The 21,147-nt window shown below is 41.1% G+C and overlaps 1 protein-coding gene and 1 long non-coding RNA gene across 2 annotated transcripts in view; both read left to right on the top strand.

Annotated features, from left to right (window-relative positions):
- ALG14 (ALG14 UDP-N-acetylglucosaminyltransferase subunit) overlaps positions 1-21,147 on the top strand; it is a 103,502-nt gene that overhangs the window by 47,645 nt on the left and 34,710 nt on the right. The window lies entirely within an intron of this gene.
- On the top strand, positions 116-13,279 carry LOC116529994. Its single transcript, XR_004259774.1, has 3 exons — positions 116-416; positions 3,457-3,466; positions 13,269-13,279. It is a non-coding gene; the product is annotated as an uncharacterized LOC116529994 (long non-coding RNA).

Genomic DNA, 21,147 nt, shown 5'->3' with positions numbered 1-21,147 from the left:
TTCTTTTTTCTGAGATGTAGTCTCACTCTGTCGCCCAGGCAGGAGTACAGTGGCGTGAGCTTGGCTCACTGCAACCTCCACCTCCCTGGTTCAAGCAATTCACCTTCCTCAGCCTCCTGAGCAGCTGGGATTACAGGCACCCACCACCACTCCTGGCTAATTTACAGGCATGAGCCACCACGCCCAGCCTGTGACCAGTAATCTTTGATGTTATTGTTGTAACTGTTTGGGGATACTGTGAACTTAATAAGACTTACTCAGTAAATGTATGTGTTCTTACTGCTCCAACAACCTGCCATCCACTGTCTTTCTCTCTCTCTCTCCCCTTGGGCTTCCCTCTCTGTGAGACACAACAATATTGAAATTAGGCCAGTTAATAACCCTGCAGTGGCCTCTCAGTGTTGAAGTGAAAGGTAGTGTTTGCATGTTTTGCATTTTAAATCAAAAGCTAGAAATGACTAAACTTAGTGAGGAAACCATTTGCAACAGGCTGTTAGCCAAGTTGTGAATGCAAAGGAAAAGTTCTTGAAGGAAATTAAAAGTGCTATTCCAGTGAAACACTGGTTTCATGATAAGCACATAAAATAGCCTCATTGTGTTGATATGGAAAAAGTTTGAGTGGTCTGGATATAAAATCAAACCAGCCACCTTCCCTTAAGCCAAAACCTAATTCAGGACAAGGTCCTAATTCTCTTTAATTCAGTAAAGACTGAGAAAGGTGAGGAAGCTGCAGAAGAAAAGTTTGAAGGTAGCAAAGAAGATTGGTTAAGGCTTAAGGAAAGAGGCCATCTCCATAGCATAAAAGTGCGAGGTGGAGCAGCGGAAGCTGATGTAGAAGCTGCAGCAATTTATGCAGAAGATCTAGCTAAGGTAATTGACTAAAATGGCTACACTAATCAACATATTTTGCATATAGACAAAACAGCCTTAGATTCAAAGATGTCATTCAGGACTCTCATGGCTACAGAGGAGAAGTCAATACCTGGCTTCAAAGTCTCAATGGACACAGCTGAATCTCTTGTTAGGGGCTAATGTAGCTGGTGACTTTAAGTTGAAGCCAGTGCTCATTTACCATTCTGAAAATCCTTGGGCCCTTAAGAATTATGCTAATTCTATTCTGCCTGTGCTCTGTAAATGAAACAACACAGCCTAGATGACAGCACATCTGTTTACAGCATGGTTTATTGAATATTTTAAACCCACTATTGAGAACTACTACTCAGAGACAAAGCTTCCTTTCAAAATATTACTCCTCTTGACATTTTTGGGCTGGATGATTTTTATTTTTAAAAAATACAATATATTACCGCTCATTGACAATGCACCTAATTATCCAATAACTCCAGTGGAGGTGTACAAGGAGATTAATGTTTTCGTGCCTGCTAACACAGCATCCATTCTGCAGCTCATAAATCAAGGAGTAATTTTGACTTGCAAGTTTCATTATTTAAGAAAACATTTGTAAGGCTATAGCTGCCATAGATAGTGACTCTTCTGATGGATCTGGACAAAGTCGATTGAAAACCTTCTGGAAAAGATTCACCATTCTAGATGCCATTAAGAACATCCTTGATTTATGGGAAGATGTCAAAAAACAGGAGTTTGGAAGAAGTATACTCCAACCCTCCCGCATGACTTTGAGAGGTTCAAGACTCAAGTGGAAGAAGTAATTGCAGAGATGATGGAAATAGCAACAGAGCTAGAATTAGAAGTAGAGCCTGAAGATGTGACTGAATACCTGTAATCTCATGATGAAACCTGACTAGAACCCTACTCTATGACAGGATTTATACTGTGCACTCGAGGTATAAAAGTAAACACAGGCCGGGCGAGGTGGTTCATGCCTGTAATCCCAGCACTTTGGGAGGCCGAGGCGGGCGGATCATGAGGTCAAGAGATTGAGACCGTCCTGGCCAACATGGTGAAACCCTGTCTTTACTAAAAAATACAAAACATTAGCTGGGCATGGTGGCACATGCCTGTAGTCCCAGCTACTCAGGAGGCTGAGGCAGAAAATTGCTTGAACCCAGGAGGCGGAGGTTGCAGTGAGCCAAGATCGTGACACTGCACTCCAGCCTGGCACCTGGCGACAGAGCGATACTCTGTCTCAAAAAAAAAAGTAAAACACAGCTCCACTTCTAAATGGCCTGAGGTGATCTGTGAAAATGGCTCACTATTCACTTGACCCAGAAAATCCCATAAAAGTCATGCAAATCAAGAAGTTAAAGTCTTCATGTTCACTTTAAGAACATCCATGAAATTGCCCATGCCAGAGAGACCTACGTAACCAAGGTTATGTTGCTTGTCAGTGTAGCATAACTCCAGTTTTCTTTAGAAATGTATTAGATTCCACCAGTATTAGCTAACTTGCTCAATTAAAAAGTTATCTAGTATTTTTGAAAAATATCTTTAATGCAGGAGGTTCTTTAAGGATTGAATAAAACAGCTCCTCACGAAGCATATACTTTCGCCTCAGGAAAAATGGAGTAAAGAGATAACAAGTAGACTTGAAATACAGATTAATTCCATAGAAAATGAAGACCCTATTTAAATCAGAAATCATTCTTCCTCTCTGCAGCATACATTAAAGTACTTTTAGCCTGTTCTAGTATTCAAGATTCTCTTTATTTAAAAAAAAAAAAAAAATTTAGAAACGGAGTCTCACTGTGTTGCCCAGGCTGGTCTCGAACACCTGGGCTCAAGCCATCCTCCCACCTCAGCCTCCCAAAGTGCTGGAGTTACAGGCGTGAGCCACCGTGCCCAACCTCTAGTTTCTTAAGATTGCAACTTAGGTTGTTTATTTAAGATATTTATTCTTTTCTAATACAAGCATTTAATGCTATACATTTTCCTCTCAGCAACTGCTTTAGTTTCATCCTACAAATGTTGATATATTACACTTTCATTCAGTTCTAAGTATTTTTTATGTTCTTCAAGACTTCATCTTTGACCCGTAGATTATATACAGTGTTTGGTTTAATTTCCAAGTGTTGGGAGATTTTCCCTATTATCTTTCTGTTATTGATTTCTAGTTCAATTTCACTATGATCAGAGAACATACTCTATTTTAAAATATATTCAGTTTTTTTCATCCAGGATATGGTTTGTCTTGTTGAGTATTCCTTGGGCATTTGAAAAGAATGTGCATATAATAGTCTATGAGATCCTGTTGATTGATAATGCTGCTGAGTTTTTCTATATCTGCTGTTTTTCTAATGGTTCTGTTGATTGCCCAAAGAGTCATGGAACACTTTGTTAACCCTTCTAAAACTATGTCTAAATAGCCTGATTGATCTCAGCCCTTCATAATCTCTTCTATGTTCTTCTGCTAATGTAAAGTAAACATTGATCCCACATTAAAATGAATTTTAAATATTCTATTTGCTGGTACTCTTTTGTATCTTGAAGACTGAAGATTTTTTCACTATTGTGTCTTTAGTTTTTTTCTATAAGTAGGAGTCTCTGAGTCAGTCTTAGAGTGAGAAGGCTAGTCTCATATTCTCTTGAAAATATACTCCTGAAAAGGAATTGGTTTGTTTCAAAGAGAGGAAGAGAAAATTTAATTTGTGAGATTGCTGATTATTAAAGTAGGAGGACCGCTTATTCTGGGGGGAAAAGATCTATAAAGCTCTCCAGGGTAAAGGCCAAGTATTTTTGCATTTTCCATGGTCCCTTTCTAGAAAAGCTTCCACATATTTGTGGAATGACTTAAAAATAGATGAATGAATACTGGATAAAGTGAGTCATCACAAAAACAAAGACACCCACTCCCTACTCTGGTGCTCTTGTCAGACTTTATTAAGAGTCTGAAAAACCAGGAGGGCTCCCCAAGTCTGCAGTGTTTGGTTACTGGCTTCCTTCCACCCTGGCCATTATCAAATAACTCAAGGAAAGAGCTCTGCATACAAAAACGAAACCTAATTTAATTTTTGATCAAGTAAAAAATAAATTTCAGATTCTCTTTGTATAACAAATTGAAAAGAAATAGACCATTTCAGCCTAATACTCTGCTTCTTTGCCTGAAGCTGGTTTAATTCACCATGACAAATTTAGATGTACTTATTACATCTACACTCACTCACGCTTTGCATGAAAGAAGGCCATTATTTTATTTAGTCATTTTTTTCCAGGTTCCATACCTAGTTTGAGCTGTGAAATGTCTAAGTTCATAGCAGTAGAAAGTTGACAGCCAGGTGTGGAGGCCCACACCTGTAATCCCACTACTTTGGAAGGCCGAGGCAGGCAGATCACTTGAGGTCAGGAGTTCGAGACTAGGTTGGCCAACATGGTGAAACACCCTCTCTACTAAAACTACAAAAATTATCCGGGCATAGTGCTGTGTGCCTGTAATCACAGCTACTCAGGAGACTGAGGCAGGAGAATTGCTTGATCCCAGGAGGCAGAGGTTACAGTGAGCTGAGGTCACTGCACCGCAGCCTGGGGGATAGAGCAAAAATCCATCCCAAAAAAAAAAAAAAAAAAAGTTGATAACATGGATGGTGGGTTATTGTCTATAAGTAGGATACTGTGATTTTTTTTTTAATTAGGTATTTTCTGTGGTGAGCCACAAACTAGGTGACACCAAGATGATCACTGTTTGTATAGTATATAAAATTTTTATTAGCCTACTAATTAACATGTATTTGAAATATTAAGAGGCAATTAACTTCTTGTTGATATGCCAGAACCCTTACGGGAACTTTTTCTCCTTAACTGTTATTTATTTGATTCTCTTTGTATAATGACCTTCATCTGGTGTTATATTCTGTGGTGATCAAAAAACTTTATAACATGTTCAATGGAAACTTGGCTATACAAAGAAAAGGTCAGCTGTCCCAAGATGCTTATCTGTAAATGGAATTAAGTAAGAGTAAGGTTTTTCAAGCCAAGTCAACTGAGAAACAATTAGATCACACTTGTCAACTCCTTCATGTTTTCCAAGATTAATGAAATCATAATTGGGAGCCATTTGTTTAGGTTTCTTCAGTTCCTGCTCCTCTGTCGCCCAGTCCTCCATAATGCGTTAGAATAATGCCCGTGTTACACCTTCCCACTGTGTGTTTCCGCTCCATATATCCGCTGTAAATTTGGCAGCCTCCTTAAAGATACAGAAGGACAGGCCCTGAACTGTACATGCATTTAGCGAATCTGATGATGGTCAGAGTCCACTGTGAGAAGTGGTTTGATGTGAAAATCCTCCCAAATATCTGATTTCTTGTGACTGACAAACTGCTTTCCTAGCTGCATGGTGAAATTACCAGCTGTGCCACTGACGCATTGGCTGAGTGAAAACCTGTAGCTGCTTCCATCCATAAATGAGGTATTTAGTTTAAACATTATAGCTTCTGTTTCACATTGAGTGAGTTCAGAACAACATCTGTGTCAAAATTAGGTTGTGTATTAGCAGTTAGATTGCTTTGAGTTGTTTTTATTCATCTCCATTTTGGGGGACTCTCAGCAGCTTGAAAATGATTTTTCTTTCGAAATTGATACTTTTTCCCACTTGGCAAACACGACGTTTTTCCTCTCTGCAGAAGCCAGCGTGGCTTTGCTTGCGATTTTTGCTCTCGTTTTGCTTTGCCTGCGTCACTCTGAGTTGTCACTGTTCCAGCCCATCACAGGCGCATTTTGGATTTGAGGCTGGTGGGGATTCTTCCTTTCAAGGTGAAAGCCAATGGATAGCTGTGAGGTCACAGTGAAAACAAAAATGAAAGTTGAATGAAAACTAATTCAGTTGTGAGAGGATAAGAATAAGGAAAACAGGATGAAAACAAAACGGTTTTCGATGAAGGAACTCATGTGGTCAAAGGCAGTGAGCTCCAGAGACCTGGCCTTGTAGATGAGGGTAATGGGAGGTGCTGGTGGTGAGGTGGGAACAGAGGGTGGGGTGAAGAGAAGGGAAGCCTTTGAAATGACCTTAGATGCGTAAGTAATTCCTAGAACCAGTCCCAGCTTCACAGACTTTTGGTGCTTATTTTAAAGGATCATGTGAAGCAGCTCTATTTGTACAGCACTTGAAAATCAAGAAAGTGATGTTTCTGTTTAGAATCTTTAAAATCTCCCTTTGACCTTAGGAAAAAAAAAATAGAAGAAGGGGTTACAAACAGCACAGATAATTGAATATGTAATGGGAGAGCCTAGGAAGGGCTGCCACCCTCCAAGTTAAGAGAGATCCTTAAAGTTTTAAAGGTTGTGTAACTAGAGTCAGTAGGGAAGTATCATGAGATGTTTTAAAAATTTGAATACAGACCATGAACTCCTTGGGGAACGGTGAGGTGTATCACTCATCTCGGCAGTCCTAGCACCTATGCTAGAGCGTGGGGCGTGTAGGAGTTCAATAAATATTGAAAGAGAGAATCTGCATAGGAGAGAGATTAGGAAAGGAGGAGTCAGAGAAGATATTAAAACCTGATGATGACCATTTACAGTTTTTAGGTAGGCTGGAAAAAATAATATAGGAAAAAAACATTGTATAACTGCTCCTTGGTTAACTCTTGCTTCCTCTGATTTAATTGCCGAATTCCTCTAAGAATTTTTTTGATACCATGTTTCTGAAGTGTTAAATATTCTCTTTATTAAAGCAACAGTAAGAAAATGGCAGAAGTTTCTCATTCACCTTAACCAGAGTACAGTTGCTTTATTTCTATGATTAAAGTGAAATTCACATAACATTAACCATTTTACAGTTAACAATTCGGTGGCATTTAGTACATTCAGGGTGCCGTGCAACTACCACATACCTATAACAGTATCACTTTCCAAAACATTTTCATCGGCAGTTGCTTTACTTTAATTTCTTGTTGTGGTGGAACCACTTAGGGTTTTTTGTTTTGTTTTGAGACAGTTTCGCTCTTGTTGCCCAGGCTGGAGTGTAATGGCGTGATCTCGGCTCACCACAACTTCTGCCTCCTGGATTCAAGCGATTCTCCTACCTCTGAAGTAGCTGGGATTACAGGCATGCGCCACCACGCCCAGCTAATTTTGTATTTTTAGTAGAGACAGGGTTTCTTCATGTTGGTCAGGCTGGTCTCGAACTCCCAACTTCAGGTCATCTGCCCACCTTGGCCTCCCAGAGTTCTGGGATGACAGGCGTGCGCCACTGCAGCCGGCCACCACTTAGGACTTTTTACTTCATTTGAGGGGAAAAAAGATTAAAACCCAGAGAGCGTTTTCTAACAGCCTCTAGAAATAAAAGGCCATTTCCTTCATGGTCTTTCTTTGTAATTCCTTGTTTACCCTGCCCACAAGTCATTCAGTAAATGTATCTTTTTCAGTTAGCATTTACTCTTTGATACTTTGCAATTAAATGACTTCTTTTTCTCCTTGCATAATTTTTTATCTTTTTTTTTTTTTTTTTTTGAGATGGAGTCTCACTCTGTCACCCAGGCTGGAGTACAGTGGTACAATCTTGGCTCACTGCAACTTCCACCTCCCAGGTTCAAGCAATTCTCCTGCCTCACCCTCCCGAGCAGCTGGGATTACAGACACACGCCACCAAGCTGAGCTAATTTTTGTATTTTCAGTAGACATGGGGTTTCATCCTTTTGGCCAGGCTTGTCTTGAACTCCTGACCTCAGGTGATCCACTCACCTCAGGTGAGCCACTCGCCTCAGCCTCGCAAAATGCTGGAATTGCAGGCATCAGCCACTGCGCCCGGCCAGCTTATCGCTTCTTTACCTGTTAGCTTGCAACTTGAGATTCCACTCATACCAGGAAAGCATTTTACAGCAGATGTAAGCCAAGCTGCTTCTCACCTTCAATGGTGCCTTTTCCACATAGTCAGAAGGGTTAACAGATTTTCCCTAAGATACATGGGCAAATAATTATTAAAATGTTCTTCAAAAGGACCTTACAATCAAGGATGAGGATAAGAGGAATGCATAAACTACTTACAAATTTCGAACACTATTATGGCTTACTGAAAGAGCTATGTTAGCATTATTGGGTGAGGAATGTAAAAGATCCGATCAGAAACAGGTTAGAGAGCTTGAACTGGTATTATACACACTTAAAAACAGCAAGAATTCTCTGCTGATAAGACCTTCAATTACGGAAAGAACATATTGTGACTGATCTTTTTTTTTTTTTTAAGAAATGTGAATACCAGATTTATAAGTTTCATATGTTTACAATGTCAAAACTTCCCTCCTATAAAAAATGAAATCCTGCAGTGGAATCAGCTGTAGAATTGCAAAGGGCAGCAAATTCCATTTGTTAGCAAAATACCATTTTGCATTCTTGGTCTTCCTGAATTCACATTTAAGCCACTTACACAAATCTTTGACACAAGCAATTTTTAAAATATGTTTATGGATGACAGTTTGTGAAAATGGGTTTGCTTTTGTGGGCTAAATAATCAGTTTTCTCTAAAGACAGGTGTGACATGTTTAAATCAGTTGTGTCCACATCTTTAAAGCTCCAGATACTATTTTTCAAAAGATTTGCTTACACAATACAGTATTTTATAGATAAGCCTTGTTAGTGGAGGCAGTGCCTGGATTCAGGGAACTTGGTCTGTTGCTGTTTAATTATTCCTAAGCCAACTTGCCTGTTTCTGTTTTTCAAGGAGCCATGATTCATCTCTGTGAAGTCACACAAGGAGAGAAAAATTCCCCACTGGTCACTTCTATGGAAGAACAGAACTGGGAGGGGCTGGAGGTTGGGAGAAGGTAGGGGGTGAATTTCCCTCTCTCTGTGGAAACCAAGTGCAGCTTATGTAAAGCAAACTTTCAGTCTTAAGAAGAATTCCCCCTATTTCCTTCCTTCCTTCCTTCCTTCCTTCCTTCCTTCCTTCCTTCCTTCCTTCCTTCCTTCCCTTCCTTCCCTTCCTTCCTTCTTTCCTAAGTGTTAAATATTCTCTTTATTAAAGCAACCATACGAAAATGGCAAGTTTCTCATTCATCTTAACCAGAGTACAGTTGCTTTCTTTCTATAATTGAAGTGAAATTCACTGTGCTGTGCAACCACCACATACGTATAACAGTATCATGTTCCAAAACATTTTCACAGCGGTTGCTTTACTTTAATTTCTTGTTGTGGTAGAGCTAAGGGTTTTTGTTTTGAGATAGTTTTGAGACAGTTTTGCTCTTGTTGCCCAAGAGCGAAAAAGTTTCTCATGCACCTTAACCAGAGTACTGTTGTTTTATTTCTATAATTGAAGTGAAATTCACATAACATAACATTAGCCATTTTTCAGTGTACAATTCAGTGGCATTTAGTGCATTCAGCATGCTGTGCAACCACCACATACCTATAACAGTATCACGTTACAAAACATTTTTTTTCCATTTATTTATTTTATTGCATTTTAGGTTTTGGGGTACATGTGAAGAACATCCAAGATTGTTGCATAGGTACACACGTGGCAGTGTGATTTGCTGCCTTCCTCTCCATCACCTACATCTGGCATTTCTCCCCTTGCTATCTCTCCCCAACTCCCCACCCCCCACTGTCCCTCCCCTATTTCTCCCTTACTGACCCCAGTGTGTAGTACTCCCCTCCCTGTGTCCATGTGTTCTCATTGTTCAACACCCACCTATGAGTGAGAACATGTGGTGTTTGATCTTCTGCTCTTCTGTCAGTTTGCTGAGAATGATGGTTTCCAGGTTCACCCATGTCCCTACAAAGGACCCAAACTCATCGTTTTTGATGGCTGCATAATATTCCATGGTGTATATGTGCCACATTTTCCTTGTCCAGTCTATCATCAATGGGCATTTGGGTTGGTTCCAGGTCTTTGCTATCGTAAACAGTGCTGCAATGAACATTCGTGTGCACGTGTCCTTATAGTAGAACGATTTATAATCCTTTGGATATATACCCAGTAATGGGATTGCTGGGTCAAATGGAATTTCTATTTCTGGGTCCTTGAGGAATCGCCACACTGCCTTCCACAATGGTTGAACTAATTTACACTCCCACCAACAGTGTAAAAGTGTTCCTATTTCTCCATATCCTCTCCAGCATCTGTTGTCTCCAGATTTTTTAATGATCGCCATTCTAACTGGCATGAGATGGTATATCAATGTTGTTTTGATTTGCATTTCTCTGATGACCAGTGATGATGAGCATTTTTTCATATGTCTGTTGGCCTCATGTATGTCTTTTTTTGTAAAGTGTCTGTTCGTATCCTTTGCCCACTTTTGAATGGGCTTGTTAGTTTTTTTCTTGTAAATCTGTTTTAGTTCTTTGTGAATTCTGGATATCAGTCCTTTGTCAGATGGGTGAACTGCAAAAATGTTTTCCCATTCTGTTGGTTGCCGATTCACTCTAATGGCTGTTTCTTTTGCTATGCAGAAGCTGTGGAGTTTGATTAGGTCCCATTTGTCTATTTTGGCTTTTGTTGTGATTGCTTTTGGTGTTTTGGTCATGAAGTCCTTGCCTACACCTATGTCCTGAATGGTTTTGCCTAGATTTTCTTCTAGGGTTTTTATGGTGTTAGGTCTTATGTTTAAGTCTTTAATCCATCTGGAGTTAATTTTAGTGTAAGGCGTCAGGAAGGGGTCCAGTTTCTGCTTTCTGCACATGGCTAGCCAGTTTTCCCAACACCATTTATTAAACAGGGAATCCTTTCCCCACTGCTTGTTTTTGTCTGGTTTGTCAAAGATCAGATGGTTGTAGATATGTTGTGTTGCCTCTGAGACCTCTGTTCTGTTCCATTGGTCTATATCTCTGTTTTGGTACCAGTACCATGCTGTTTTGATTACTGTAGCCTTGTAGTATAGTTTGAAGTCCAGTAGTGTGATGCCTCCTGCTTTGTTCTTTTTGCTCAGAATTGACTTGGCTATGCGGGCTCTCTTTTGGTTCCATATGAAGTTTCAGATGGTTTTTTCCAGCTCTGCGAAGAAGGTCATTGGTAGCTTGATGGGGATAGCATTGAATCTAAATTACTTTGGGCAGTATGGCCATTTTCACGATATTGATTCTTCCTAACCATGAACATGGAATGTTTCTCCATCTGTTTGTGTCCTCTCTGATTTCGTTGAGCAGTGGCTTGTAGTTCTCCCTGAAGAGGTCCTTTACGTTCCTTGTTAGTTGTATTCCTAGGTATTTTATTCTCTTTGTGGCAATTGTGAATGGCAGTTCGTTCTTGATTTGGCTCTTTAAGTCTGTTATTGGTGTATAGGAATGCATGTGATTTTTGCACATTGATTTTGTATCCTGAGACTTTGCTGAAGTTGCTTATCAGTTTCAGGAGATTTGGGGCTGAGACGATGGGGTCTTCTAGATATACAATCATGTCGTCTGCAAATAGAGACAATTTGACTTCCTCCTTTCCTATTTGAATACCCTTTATTTCTTTTTTTGCTTGATTGCTCTGGCTAGAACTTCTAGTACTATATTGAATAGGAGTGGTGAGAGAGGGCATCCTTGTCTAGTGCCAGATTTCAAGGGGAATGCTTCCAGTTTTTGCCCATTCTGTATGGTATTGGCTGTTGGTTTATTGTAAGTAGCTTTTATTATTTTGAGATACGTTCCGTCAGTACCTAGCTTATTGAGGGTTTTTAGCATAAAGGGCTGTTGAATTTTGTCAAAGGCCTTCTCTGCATCAATTGAGATAATCATGTGGTTTTTGTCTTTGGTTCTGTTTATGTGGTGAATTACATTTATAGACTTGTGTATGTTGAACCAGGCTTGCATCCCTAGAATGAAGCCTACTTGATCATGGTGGATAAGCTTTTTGATGTACTGTTGCAATCCGCTTGCCAGTATTTTATTGAAGATTTTTGCATCTATGTTCATCATGGATATTGGCCTGAAGTTTTCTTTTCTTGTTGAGTCTCTGCCGGGTTTTGGAATCAGGATGATGTTGGTGTCATAAAATGATTTGGGAAGAATTCCCACTTTTTGGATTGTTTGGAATAGTTTCAGAAGGAATGGTACCAGCTCCTCTTTGTATGTCTGGTAGAATTCAGCTGTGAACCCATCTGGACCTGGGCTTTTTTGGGTGGTAAGCTCTTAATTGCTGCCTCAACTTCAGACCTTGTTATGGGTCTGTTCAGGGTTTCGGCTTCTTCCTGGTTTAGGCTTGGCAGGAGGCAAGTGTCCAGGAATTTATCCATTTCTTCCAGGTTTACTAGTTTATGTGCATAGAGTTGTTTGTAATAATCTCTGAGGATGGTTTGAATTTCTGTGGAATCTGTGGTGATATCCCCTTTATCGTTTTTTATTGCATCAATTTGGTTATTCTCTCTTTTCTTTTTTATTAATCTGGCTAGTGGTCTGTCTATTTTGTTGATCTTTTCAAAAAACCAGCTCCTGGATTTATTGATTTTTTGAAGGGTTTTTTGTGTCTCTATCTCCTTCAGTTCTGCTCTGATCTTAGCTATTTCTTGTCTTCTGCTAGACTTTGAGTTTTTTTTTATCTTGCTCCTCTAGCTCTTTCAATTTTGACGATAGGGTGTCAATTTTTGATCTCTCCTTGCTTCTCATGTGGGCATTTATTGCTATATATTTTCCTCTAGAGACTGCTTTAAATGTGTCCCAGAGATTCTGGCATGTTGTGTTTTCATTCTCATTGGTTTCAAAGAACATCTTTATTTCTGTCTTCATTTCATTGTTTATCCAGTCAACATTCAAGAGCAAGTTGTTCAGTTTCCATGAAGTTGTGCACTTCTGGGTTAGTGTTTGAATTCTGAGTTCTAACTTGATTGCACTGTGGTCTAAGAGACTGTTTGTTACGATTTCTGTTCTTTTGCATTTGCTGAGGAGTGATTTACTCCCAATTATGTGGCAATTTTAGAGTCGGTGTGATGTGGTGCTGAGAAGAATGTATATTCTGTGGATTTGGGGTGGAGAATTCTGTAAATGTCTATTAGGTTTTCTTGGTGCAGGTCTGAGTTCAAGTCCTGGATATCCTTGTTAATTTTCTGTCTGGTTGATCTGTCTAATATTGACAATGGGGTGTTAAAGTCTCCCACTATTATTGTGTGAGAGTCTAAGTCTCTTTGTAAGTCATTAAGAACTTGCCTTATGTATCTGGGTGCTCCTGTATTGGGTGCGTATATATTTAGGATCGTTAGCTCTTCTTGTTGCATTGATCCATTTACCATTATATAATGTCCTTCTTTGTCTCTTTTGATGTTTGTTGCTTTAAAGTCTAATTTATCAGAGATGAGAATTGCAACTCCTGCTTTTTTTTGCTCTCCATTTGCTTGGTAAATGTTCCTCCATCCCTTTATTTTGAGCCTTTGTGTATCCTTGCATGTGAGATGGGTTTCCTGGATACAGCACACCGATGGGTTTTGGCTTTTTATCCAATTTGTCAGTCTGTGTCTTTTGATTGGGGCATTTAGTCCATTTACATTTAGGGTTAATATTGTTATGTGTGAATTTGATACTGCCATTTTGGTGCCAGCTGGCTGTTTTGCCCATTAGTTGACACAGATTCTTCATTCTGTTGATTCTCTTTACCATTTGGCATGTTTTTGGAGTGGCTGGTACTGGTTGTTCCTTTATATGTGTAGAGCCTCTTTCAGGAGCTCTTGTAAAGCAGGCCTGGTGGTGACAAAATCTCTGAGTACTTGCATGTTCACAAAGGATTTTATTTTTCCTTCACTTATGAAGCTTAGTTTGGCTGGATAGGAGATTCTGGGTTGAAAGTTCTTTTCTTTAAGGATGTTGAATATTGGCCCCACTCTCTTCTGGCTTGTAGGGTTTCTGCTGAGAGATCTGCTGTGAGTCTGATGGGCTTCCCTTTGTGGGTAACCCGACCTTTCTCTCTGGCTGCCCTTAGTATTTTCTCCTTCATTTCGACCCTGGTGAATCTGACGATTATGTGCCTTGGGGTTGCTCTTCTTGAGGAATATCTTTGTGGTGTTCTCTGTATTTCCTGGACTTGAATATTTGCCTGCCTTGCTAGGTTGGGGAAGTTTTCCTGGATAATATCCTGAAGAGTATTTTCCAGCTTGGATTCATTCTCTTCGTGGCACTCAGGTACACCTATCAAACGTAGATTAGGTCTTTTCACATAGTCCCACATTTCTTCGACACTTTGTTCATTCCTTTTTACCCTTTTTTCTCTATTCTTGCCTTCCTGTTTTATTTCATTGAGTTGATATTCGACCTCTGATATCCTTTCTTCTGCTTGGTCAATTCGGCTGTTGATACTTGCGCATGCTTTGTGAAGTTCTCGTGTTGTGTTTTTCAGCTCCATCAATTCACTTATATTCCTTTCTATTTTGTCCATTCTCGTTAGCATTTCGTCAAATCTTTTTTCAAGGTTCTTAGTTTCTTTGCATTGGGTTAGAACATGTTCTTTTAATTCACAGAAGTTTCTTATAACCCATCTTCTGAAGTCTGATTCTGTCATTTCATCACACTCGTTCTCCATCCAACCTTGTTCCCTTGCTGGTGAGGAGTTGTGATCCCTTGTAGGAGGAGAGGTGTTCTGGTTTCGGGTGTTTTCATCCTTTCTGCGCTGGTTTCTTCCCATCTTTATGGACTTGTCCACCTGTCATCTTTGTAGTTGCTGGCTTTCAGATTGGGTCTTTGAGTGGACGTTCTGTTTGTTGATGATGAGGTTATTTCTGTTTCTTGGTTTTCCTTCTGACAATCTGGCCCCTCTGCTGTAGGTCTGCTGAGGTCCACTCCAGGCGCTGCTTGCCTGGGGATCACCTGCAGCAGCTGCTGAACAGTAAGGGTTGTTACCACTTTTCTTCTTCTGCTATCTTTGTCCCAGAAGGATAACCACCTAGGGTCAGTCTGATCTCCCCTTTATGAGGTGGTTCTTTGGATATACAGGGCTCAGGGAGCTGCTTGAGGAGACAGTCTGTTCTTTATAGGAGCTCAAATGGTGAGCTGTGAGCTCTGTTGTTGTTCATTCAGAGCTGCTGGGCAGGTACGTTTAGGTCTGCTGCAGCAGAACTCATAAACCACTTTTTGTTCCCAGGTGCTCTGTCCCCTGGATTTAGGGCTTTATTTATGAGTTCCTGTTACGCTGCTGCCTTCTTTTTTTTTCCTTCAGAGCTGCTCTGCCCAGCAAGGAGGCAGCCTAGTCACTGTCTGCCTGTAGAGGCTTTGCTGAGCTGCCGTGTGAACTTCCCTGCAGTCCTGTTTGTATGGGTGTAGTTAGAACTGCCTCGGCAATGGTGGCCCGCCTCTGTTATGGCGGACTCTCTCTGTAGTGGCGGGTTGCCTTGGCAATGGTGGGCTGCCTCAGCAATGGCAGGTTGCCTTGGCAACGGCAGGCTGCCTCAGAATTGGCTGACTACCTCCATAGTGGCGGGCTGCCTCGGTAATGGCGGATGCCCTTCCCCAACAGAGCTGGACCGTCCCAGGTTCAGCTGCACTTGCTGTGAAATTCTCAATCCAGAGAGTTTCTGATTGTGGGGGTAGGACCAGCCAAGCCTGATCGCCTGGCTCCCTGCCTCAGAGCCTTTTTTTTTTTTTTTTTTTAAGTTGGTGTTCCAGTCACCTGTTGAAGAGGTGCCAGCATCTGTGTGTTTTCCCGTGCTACGACTCACTGCGCTGGCTTAAACAGCGGCACTGAGATTCGTGGCTCTTTTTGTGCCCTGGAATCTACTGTCCTGGTTCCCTGTTCAGTCTCCTTTTTAAACAGATGAATGGGCGACTTCCTGTGGCTCCAATCGCCAGCCAAAAGGGCACCCGGACCGGTGTAATTTGTACGGAGACCGCTGCTCCGGGGCGCTGACAAAGCACCCGCGCGGGGCAAAGCAGCCGCGCCGACGGACACAGCGGCGCTGGCCGAAACAGCCGCGCTGGCGACCTGTGGGGCTTCTCCACCTGGGAAATTCCTAGTCTGTGGGCAATAAAAATGTGGCGTCCACTCACCCTCTGCGCTTTCACTGGGAGCTGCAATCCTGAGCTGTTCCTAAACGGTCATCTTGGATCCACTCCCTCCCCAAAACATTTTTATCAGCAGTTGCTTTACTTTAATTTCCTTCCTTCTTTTTTCCTTCCTTCTTTCCTTCCTTTTTCTTTTTCTTTTTCTTCCTCTTACTTGAGACAGAATCTTGCTCAGTCGCCCAGGCTGGACTGCATTGGCATGAGCTCCGCCCGCTGGATTAAAGCTGTTCTCCTGCCTCAGCCTCCAAGTAGCTGGGATTACAGGCGTGTGCCACCACACCCGGCTAATTTTTTTATTTTCAGTAGAGGTGGGGTTTCACCATGTTGGCCAGGCTGGTCTGGAACTCCTGACCTCAAGTGATCTGCCCACCTCAGCATCCCAAAGTGCTGGGATTACAGGCATAAGCCACCGTGCCTGGCCACCTCATATTTTCTTTATTGGTTTCATTGAGAATTTATCCTGAATATTTGCTTCAAATTTGATTTCCTATAATTCCAAGCTACATTTTTCTCTGGTTTGCACCCATTTTACCTTAGTTGTTGTACACAAGACAAAAAAATGCCATCGTACTAATCAGGAGGTTTGGCTTTATTCTCAGCTTTGTCAGTAGTTAGGTGTGGTGACTCAAAGCTAATCAGTTAGCGTCTCTGAGTTAGCTTTTCCCTCCTATCAAATAGGAATAATGAGAAGCTCCAGCAGAGGATCACAGCTGGCAGATCCACTTGCTTTTAACCAAGCCACTTCCTCTGCTGGGAAGGTGATTCCCTGCCTTTCAAAACCACTCAGTGCTGCTCACCTCCTGCCAGGACATATGATCCTTGGAGCTCCTATACCTCATTGGATTTTAGGTATTGTAGATCTCAAAAATACATACATTTACTTCAATTATGATGTTGATGTGGCTGAGTCGTTCTGGGTTCCCCATGGTTTCCTTTGGGAGTACCTATTACTCATACACATCCCAAGGGGCCTTCGAGAAGGTGATTGCCCTTCTATAGCCCTGCCTGATACATGCTCGTGGCCCTCTTCTCTCTTCTGTCTCCTTCCATGCTTTAACTGTTCTTCCTCTTTCTTCCTCTCATCTACACCTCTACCCTCCATTGGGATTGTGTTGAAGTCCCTGCTTCATCTTATCCTTGACGTCCTCTCCCACCTGTTTTCGTCTCAAAGACCCTAGAGGTTGGCCTGTTTACCTACGCTCCTTTCCAACTGCCTCAGATGACACTGCAGGAATTCTTCTCTTAGTTCTCCCTTAGGTCTACTGGGAAATGAACCTTAATTTTCACCAGTTTTCCCTTTTCTTTCTTTCTTTCTTTTTTTTTTTTTTTTTTCCCTAGCACAGTGAGTCTTCATTTTAAGGGTTTTTCCTGCAGTTGACTGTAGGAAGCAGATAGGTGTTAAAAACAGTTAAGCATTGCAGGAGTTAGATGTGTAGGAATTTAGGGTTTACTGATGGACTTTATTCGGTTGTGAATTGGACAAGGTCTTTTTCAATGTCTTGTCTGCTTTAATTAGTTCCTTCTTATTTCTAAGACTAGCACTTATCAGGGCCTCCTGCCTTCTCTTTTTTTTTTTTTTGAGATGGAGTTTCGCTCTTGTTACCCAGGCTGGAGTGCAATGGCGCGATCTCGGCTCACCGCAACCTCCGCCTCCTGGGTTCAGGCAATTCTCCTGCCTCAGCCTCCTGAGTAGCTGGGATTACAGGCACGCACCACCATGCCCAGCTAATTTTTTGTAGTTTGAGTAGAGACGGGGTTTCACCGTGTTGACCAGGATGGTCTCGATCTCTTGACCTCGTGATCCACCCGCCTCGGCCTCCCAAAGTGCTGGGATTACAGGCTTGAGCCACCGCACCCGGCACCTTCTCTTTTTTTATCAGCCAGTTCTGAGGCAAACTGGTGATTCTTGGGCCATAGCAGACATACACATCTTGTCTGATTCATATAGTTGGTCAGTATTTGAACCACATATTTCGTCAAGGTATTTCACACTATACTACACATATACGCACACACATACACAACCTTTTGCAAAATTGCAAGGCCTGGTGACTGCAGGATGGACATTAAGCAGCCGTAAGTAGTGACTACCTGTCTGGGATACTCTCTCTGGTCTGTTACCTCTGGTGGTTTCATTTTTGTAGGTTACCTGGCTGGATCATGTTTGTGTCCAGCCTTTACGCCTCTTTCTGAGGATCTGAGTGGGCAGTAGCAGTGCTGAGGGGTGGCTTGGAGGCCCAATAGATGTTATTGGGGACTAAATACATGCTGTGTAAACGAAGGCAGTGGGCTTATGCACAGTTGTGAGATAAACCTGCTGTCACTGAACCTTCTTCTTTAAAGTTCTGGAGCTGCCATTGCTGTTGTGGCAGAATAGTTCATATTTATCAGATTATTTAGATCTTGGTGGATTTCTAAATTTACATTTCTATCTTGGTGGATTTCTAAACATAAAAATCAGCATCTGTCTGCCTATTCCCCTTCCTGTTTTATTAGAGCAGTTATATTATTCAATGGTCATTCTCTGATGGAGAAGGCATTTGTACAGTTACAATTACAAACCTAGACAGGTGATACCTTACCAACAATTTAATTCTACACCCTCTTTTTAACGTTTAGATAATAGAACCAGAAGAAAGGAGTGACTTGTCCAGAGTCTTAGAACTAAGAGCAAAGCATGGATAAAATAACAGTTCTTGTCACTCCCAGCTCCAGGTTCAGCTCTCTGACCACACAACAAATGAGACATCATAGACTTTACTCCTCTTGAAGGGTATCAGGTGCCCTCTGCATGGAATGGAGGAAATGGACTTGGGCAACATGCCTTCCAGGATTTAAAATCTAGGTGTGCCATTCTATTTGGACAAATTTAGGTGAGCTGCTTATTCTCCATAAACTTCCTTTTCCTCATCTGTAGAACAGGGACCATGATACCTACTTCATAATCTTGTGTGAACATACATACGTAAGAAGCTCCCATGGTAGGTTCCTGGATCTTTCCCCTCTTTTGTCATTAAGTTAAATATTCTCTTCGAGAAATCAAGAGGCTGCTAAGGAGTTAATAAGTGTTTTAAAATTTAGACCATGGAATGTCTACACAATGCCCAGTTTGGATGCTGTGGTATTCTGACTGTTTTCATGTTGATTTTCATTTCGCAGTGAGCCTCTGCAGGCATGAAAACAACCAAGGATTATTTGCTTCTCTCTTTGTTTTCTGGCCCTCTTATGTTTTCATCACAGACTCTATCACTTCCAAAAATGGTGTGTCGGGATTTACTAATGAATTTCAGCTCTGTCCTGCTGGACCACCATTCAATGACATCCCTCCAAACCTGCCCCTTTCAAGAAGGGCTTATCCACATGCACCTGAGTCACAAACAACCTAAGTTCCCCAGTTTGATTCTTTGTTTTCTCAAGGCTGCTTCTGAGGCTTTTTGTCTTACACCATTACCCCATCCAGATCTTGCCCTGTTGTGAACTCCTCTTGAACTTAGAGCTTAGCATTTAATTGTTCTCTAGTCATTTAACTTCTGCTGAATTTTCTTCCTTCTCAAATTAGATTGTGAGTACTTTAAGAGCCAAAAACCAAGCCTCTGGCTTTATTGTGATCCCTGTGGAGCTTAGCAGTGTGTCAGGTGCTTGGAGAGGTCTTTGATTAATAACTGAATAGTAAGGAACTGGAACACACTAGTTCTACCAGAAGGAAATTAGGAGCACCCAGTCCCAGCTCCCCCGAGATCTCCCTCTCTCTCAGTTAAATATCTCCTCCTCAGCTAATAGCTTCTGACCCTTCCCGGATCCCACTAGAGGTGAATGGCTTTCACAAGCCCCTTGAGCTGCTTCCTGGCTCACCCTTATTACCCTGACTCGCTCCCACCCCACTATCAGATGTGCTCTGCCCTCTTTGTTCTCAAAGCCGGAAGGGGGTTACTTAGGCCTCCCCTGTTCTAAGTGCCGTGGCAAGTTTAAAACTGTGGAGAGCTCTCTTCAGATTGCAGAGGGTTAGGAACCGTAACCAAGCCTTAGGAACTCAGGTCTTTTTCTGCTACCATTCCATCAACACATTCACTTAATTCCTTAAAAAAGTGCTATTCGTTGAACTACGTTTTATTTTTTAAGATAGCCTGAAACTATTAATACAGAATCTCTTTCTGATATCATTGCTCTAGGATCATAAAACCTACATGTCAAAGCTATCCTTTGAAGTTATTTAGTCATGATTTTGTTATTTTATAAGCTCTTTATTCACAAATAAAAGTTATTTGTAAATCGATTTGTAAATAATTGTAATTATAAGTTTACACATAATTTTAATTGTAGCTAATTCTTAAAACATTATAAATTTGTTATTTTGCATTGAGTAACTGCTGTGAGCTGAGACTAGAGCTAGACACCATGGGAAGTGGAAATGGTTATAAAACATGGCAATGTGTGCTCAGAAGAGTTTGTAATCTGGAATTCAGGCATGGCCCCAAGTCCAAGGCTAATAAGGAAGGATGATCTGGATTGGGAACAGAACTGACCTGCCTCAGGGTTCCAGACTGATGCATCAATGTGATGTTTTAGAGGTGTTTTAAATCACAGGCCTTCTTTTGGAGTTGAGAACAAGCTATCCCATTATTCCAGGCTGCACAAACTACATAGTAAAGAATATGGCATGAGGCTTCAGGATGTCTGACAGAATAGTTCTGGAAGTCACGGGAAGCAAATGCTCTTCAAAGGACCCAGAACAAATAGCCCTTTAGGTCAATTCTTAATAACAGTTGGGTCACCAGAAGAGGAAGTCTGTTTCACAGCCAAACAGTGAACAATGCTGTACTGAAGCCCTAGGATCTCATAGTCTCTGGGGAGTAATTAGAACTTGTTCAGTAACCAGCTAATTTGTATTTCTGAGAATGATTCTAAACAGAAAATGATAAAAGTTGAGTAAAGAATAAACTATAGACCATTGCTTCATAATGGAATTGTATAATTCAAGTGAGGAATCATAAATTTGGAAATGCTAGAAGGGTTTTTTTGTTTTTTTTTTAAAGAAAAAAGTGATTGAAAGGCAATGCTCATAAAATAAAAATAACACATGACTAAAAATATATGCTGAAGCATTTTATCTCACTTAGGCCTCAGGACAGTAAAATATCCAAGCTGGAGTCTAGTCTACTAGACTACTCTAGTTTACTCAATAGGCCTATAAATTAATTTTGAGAGTCTGAAGTAATTGTTTGACCTCTTTTGTCTGCAGAGTCAGTACAGATTTGGGGTGTTGTTTTAGTCCCTGGCAAAACATTGTAGATATCCAGATCGTGGTTGCTGTATTTTTGTTATAAAGAGCAGGAAACTGGC

Source organism: Sapajus apella, unplaced genomic scaffold (genome assembly GCF_009761245.1).
Source record: "Sapajus apella isolate SASKATOON/1434 unplaced genomic scaffold, GSC_monkey_1.0 scaffold64, whole genome shotgun sequence".
Lineage (NCBI taxonomy): Eukaryota > Metazoa > Chordata > Mammalia > Primates > Cebidae > Sapajus > Sapajus apella.
Note: the sequence above shows the minus strand (reverse complement) of the source record. Positions and strands in the feature narration are given on the sequence as shown.